We start from the raw sequence: 6,000 nt of genomic DNA, 5'->3' as shown, positions 1-6,000 counted from the left end.
TGCGTTACAAACTGTAGTGAAACACTTGGGGGTTCAAAGCTATCACAACACATCTAGATGAGTTCCTTAGGGGGTCTAGTTTCCAAAATGGTGTCACTTGTGGGAGGTTTCTACTGTTTAGGTACATTAGGGGCTCTGCAAATGCAATGTGACACCTGCAGACCATTCCATCTAAGTCCTCATTCCAAATGGAGCTCCTTCCCTTCCGAGCCCTCCCATGCGCCCAAACAGTGGTTCCCCCCCACATATGGGGTATCAGCGCACTCAGGACAAATTGGACAACAAATTGTGGGGTCGAATTTCTCCTGTTACCCTCGGAAAAATACAAAACTGGGGGCTAAAAAAATAATTTTTGTGGGAAAAAATTTTTGTTTTATTTTTACGGCTCTCCATTATAAACTTCTGTGAAGCCCTTAGTGGGTCAAAGCGCTCAGCACACATCTACATAAGTTCCTAAGGGGGTCTACTTTCCAAAATGGTGTCACTTGTGGGGGGTTTCTACTGTTTAGGTACATTAGGGGCTCTGCAAACGCAATGTGACACCTGCAGACCATTCCATCTAAGTCTGCATTCAAATGGCACTCCTTCCCTTCCGAGCCCTCCCATGTGCCCAAACAGTGGTTCCCCCCACATATGGTGTATCATCGCACTCAGGACAAATTGGGCAACAAATTTTGGGGTCCAATTTCTCCTGGAAAATACAAAACTGGGGGCTAAAAAAATAATTTTTGTGGGAAAAAAATTTTGTTTTATTTTTACGGCTCTGCATTATAAACTTCTGTGAAGCACTTGGTGGGTCAAAGTGCTCACCACACCTCTAGATAAGTTCCTTAGGGGGTCTACTTTCCAAAATGGTGTCACTTGTGGGGGGTTTCAATGTTTAGGCACATCAGTGGCTCTTCAAACGCAACATTTCGTCCCATCTCAATTCCTGTCAATTTTGCATTGAAAAGTCAAACGGCGCTCCTTCCTTTCCGAGCTCTCCCATCCGCCCAAACAGTGGTTTACCCCCACATATGGGGTATCAGCGTACTCAGGACAAATTGTACAACAACTTTTGGGGTCCAATTTCTTCTCTTACCCTTGGGAAAATAAAAAATTGGGGGCGAAAAGATAATTTTTGTGAAAAAATATGATTTTTTATTTTTACGGTTCTACATTATAAACTTCTGTGAAGCACTTGGTGGGTCAAAGTGCTCACCACACCTCTAGATAAGTTCCTTAGGGGGTCTACTTTCCAAAATGGTGTCACTTGTGGGGGGTTTCAATGTTTAGGCACATCAGTGGCTCTTCAAACGCAACATGGCGTCCCATCTCAATTCCTGTCAATTTTGCATTGAAAAGTCAAACGGCGCTCCTTCCTTTCTGAGCTCTCCCATCCGCCCAAACAGTGGTTTACCCCCACATATGGGGTATCAGCGTACTCAGGACAAATTGTACAACAACTTTTGGGGTCCAATTTCTTCTCTTACCCTTGGGAAAATAAAAAATTGGGGGCGAAAAGATAATTTTTGTGAAAAAATATGATTTTTTATTTTTACGGTTCTACATTATAAACTTCTGTGAAGCACTTGGTGGGTCAAAGTGCTCACCACACCTCTAGATAAGTTCCTTAGGGGGTCTACTTTCCAAAATGGTGTCACTTGTGGGGGGTTTCAATGTTTAGCCACATCAGGGGCTCTCCAAACGAAACATGGCGTCCCATCTCAATTCCAGTCAATTTTGCATTGAAAAGTCAAATGGCACTCCTTCGCTTCCGAGCTCTGCCATGCGCCCAAACAGTGGTTTACCCCCACATGTGGGGTATTGGCATACTCAGGACAAATTGTACAACAATGTTTGGGGTCCATTTTCTCCTGTTACCCTTGGTAAAATAAAACAAATTGGAGCTGAATTAAATTTTTTGTGAAAAAAAGTTAAATGTTCATTTTTATTTAAACATTCAAAAAATTCCTGTGAAGCACCAGAAGGGTTAATAAACTTCTTGAATATGGTTTTGAGCACCTTGAGGGGTGTAGTTTTTAGAATGGTGTCACACTTGGGTATTTTCTATCATATAGACCCCTCAAAATGACTTCAAATGAGATGTGGTCCCTAAAATAAAATGGTGTTGTAGAAATGAGAAATTGCTGGTCAACTTTTAACCCTTATAACTCCCTAACAAAAAAAAATTTTGGTTCCAAAATTGTGCTGATGTAAAGTAGACATGTGGGAAATGTTACTTATTAAGTATTTTGTGTGACATATCTCTGTGATTTAATTGCATAAAAATTCAAAGTTGGAAAATTGCGAAATTTTCATAATTTTCGCCAAATTTCCGTTTTTTTCACAAATAAACGCAGGTACTATCAAAGAATTTTTACCATTGTCATGAAGTACAATATGTCACGAGAAAACAGTGTCAGAATCACCAGGATCCATTGAAGCGTTCCAGAGTTATAACCTCATAAAGGGACAGTGGTCAGAATTGTAAAAATTGGCCCGGTCATTAACATGCAAACCACCCTTGGGGGTAAAGGGGTTAAATAAAAGCCGGTAACGGGAATTATAATCGCTGCACGATCATATATCAAAATTAGTTCAGCGTGGTTGTTGTAGGCAAACCTGCTATGAGCAAATAGGAAGATTCCTGGAGCTGCAGTGCTCTCCGACGCGGCATCCACCGCTTGTCCAAGATGAACTCGAGCGTGAGAAAATATTCAGAAAAATTCCCACGCTCGAGTTCATCTGAGGTTATGCCAGCAGGGGGCGCAGCACCGCAAGTCTAGGTAGCTACGTTCCCCTGCTTACCATTCATTCCCTGGGTTTTTACAGGCAGGGGCAGCTGCATTAGCAGGCTTAAACTTGTAAAATTATTTAACCCCTTCAGATGGATTTACAGCGTGGGACAAGACAGAACGACGGAAGGTATGGGATATTGTTTTTTTTTATTTTAACTTTGTTTCAGGTGACAAGGGTCTTCAATTGGATTGAGAGTATAATAAACTATTACAACACCCTGTGTCTTTATTTCATTAAAATACTTTTTTCATAATGTGTGTATTATTAACCCTTTATTTCTATAGGATTAATAATGGATAGGTGTCTTATTGACACCTCTCCATTATTAACCTTGCTTAATGTCACCTTACAATAGCAAGGTGACATTAAGCCTTTATTACCCCATATCCCACCGCTACACGGGAGTGGGAAGAGAGTGGCCAACTGCCAGAATAGGCACATCTTCCAGATGCCTTTTCTGGGGTGGCTGGGGGCAGATGTTTTTAGCCGGGGGGGGGGGGGGGGGAGGGCAATAACCATGGTCCCTCTCTAGGCTATTAATATCTGCCCTCAGTCACCGGCTTTACTACTCTGGCGGAGAAAATTGCGCGGGAGCCCATGCCAGTTTTTTCAGCTTTTTAACCCTTTATTTTAACAGCTAGAGCGCCCAAATTTTGCACAAACACACTACTAACATTAGTATTGAGGAATATGGAAAAAAAAGGGATATGAAAAGGTTTACTGTATGTAAACCATGTCTCATATCCTGTCGGGTTTGTGAAGGAGATAGCAAAAGCCGGCAATTGAATTACCGGCTTTTCTGCTATCTAGCGCTGTATGAAATATAAATACACATATATATATATTTAGATATATATAAATATATATGTGTGTGTCTCACTGACATATATATACCCCTATACTATGTGTAGACATTTATTTCAGCTATTCTAGTCTAACCTGTCATTGTGATTTTACTGTACACCGCACTGAATTGCCGGCTTTTCTATAGAACACCGCTGCGTATTTCTCGCAAGTCACACTCTTGGTCCGTGTGTAATCCGTATTTTTCTCACCCCCATTGACTTTCATCGGCGGATTTTTTGCGCAATGCGCTGACAAACGCAGCATGCCGTACAAGACCGTATAATACAGATACGTAAAATACGGCAGATAGGAGCTGGGCCATAGAGAATAATTGTACCGTGTGCAATCCGTATTTTCTGCGCCTCTCATACGTCCGTAAAACTTGCTACTGTGACGTCGGCCTCACAGCCAGTAGCCATGGGCTCTTTAGGGCCACCCGGGGTACATATCCCACAGTCTACAATGTCAGGGTGACACAAACATCTGGCAAACAAGTACGGAACTTCAGACTAGATCGAGTGACCCAGGCAAGTACTACAGATTCACAAGTAAATCAGCAGCCTGTGCGTTTGGCTCTCCATGCATGTGCTGTGTGTCACACAGCCGACACATGCAGCTGCGGCGCTGGATCAGCCGGCACGCTCCATGTATCCGGGTTCCCTCTGCAGCTTATTCAGCAAGCACTATAGATTGCCGAATAAGCGAGGACCCAATCAAATTCACTCAGCTCTATTCATTACTAACAAACCTTCCTTTCTCAGCATCACAGAATCCTGGCTCACCCCCTCTGATACAGTCACTCAAGCTGCACTTTCTTATGGTGGATTCCATCTTTCTCTCCCCCTGCCCCACCAGCAAAAGTCATGGAGGGAGTTGTTTTTTTCCTGCCCGATATCTGCTCCTTCACCCAAATTCCACTGCCACCCTCCATTACGCTACCATCTTTTGAGGTGTGCTCTTTGCGCATCTACTCCCCCTCCAACTGGCTTTCATTTTCCGCCCTTCAGGGTTAGCCAACTTCTTCAACCACTTCTTCACGTGGCTACTTAATTTTCTTTTCGCTGACATCCCCACCATCATCATTGGTGACTTCAACATCCCCCACTCAGCTGTCTCTAAGCTTCTCTCACTTACTCCTTTGGTCTTGTTCAATGCTCTTCCACAGCCTCTCACAAAGAGGGCCACATAATGGACCTCATCTTCAGCAGCCTCTGCTTCCGATCTAACCTCTCTAACTCTCCTCTCCCTCTTTCTAACCACAAGTAGCACAGTTTCTTCACTCCTCTCCAGGTGAACAATCCCCACTCCACAAATTTGCTCACCCTTGCAGGTATCGCAAACACCTTGATTTACACTAACTCTCTGAATCCCTTCTCTCTTGCAGATATAAGTTCCTTACACAATGTAGATTGCTGCTGCAGAGCTTTATACAGCACCACAACAGCTGCAGCTCTCAATTTGGTGGTACCCCCTTACACATACCAAAGCACGCACAATCAACAGCACACCAGCCTGACTAAAGAAATGAGGTGGGCTTCCAAGGTTATTGAGCAGAAACTGAAAAAATCCCACTCCAACGAGCACTTCACCACACTCAGTCTTTCACTGCCCTCATTTTCATGTCCACACTCACTGCAGCAAACCAAACATGCTTCTCATCACTCACATCCTCCCTGTCTCACAACCCTAAACAGTTATTCAACACTTTCAATTCTGACCTCCGTCCCCCCTCACCTCCTCTCTGTTGAAGACTTTGCCTCATTCTTCAAGCAGAAGATATCAGACAAAGCTCTGGCCTACAGTCCACACAGCCCCTCCTCGTAAATACTCAGCCCTCCTCCAAAACCAGCTTCTCTGCCATTACGGAAGATCAACTTTCCTCCATACTCTCCAGATCACATCTCACCACCTGTGCACTTAACCCGATCCTGTCACACCTTATCTCAAACCTCACCAGTCTTCATCCCAATCCTAACCAATCTCTTCAACTTGACACTGTCTAGCTATTGCCCCATATCACTTCTCCCATATGCCTCAAAACTACTGGAAGAACACGTCCATCTTGAACTACTGTCCTCCCATCTCTCCTCATGTTCCCTGCTTATAATCTGGCTTGCAACTGCATCATTCCACTGAAACTGCCCTGACTAAAGTCACCAATGACCGACTAACTGCCAAATCCAAGTGACACTACGCTGTCCTCCTCCCCATGGATTTGTCTTGTGCCTTCAACAGAGTGGACCATTCCCTCTTACTAGATTCTCTCATTTCTTGGCATCACAGACTTGGCCCTATCTTGGATCGCTTCATACCTAGCAGACCGGACAATCAGCTACTCGCACACCACCTCCTCCTCAACTTGAGCCCCTGTCA

This window comes from Ranitomeya imitator, chromosome 5, assembly GCF_032444005.1.
Source record: "Ranitomeya imitator isolate aRanImi1 chromosome 5, aRanImi1.pri, whole genome shotgun sequence".
In the NCBI taxonomy this organism is placed as follows: domain Eukaryota; kingdom Metazoa; phylum Chordata; class Amphibia; order Anura; family Dendrobatidae; genus Ranitomeya; species Ranitomeya imitator.
This window is presented reverse-complemented; position numbering follows the sequence as displayed.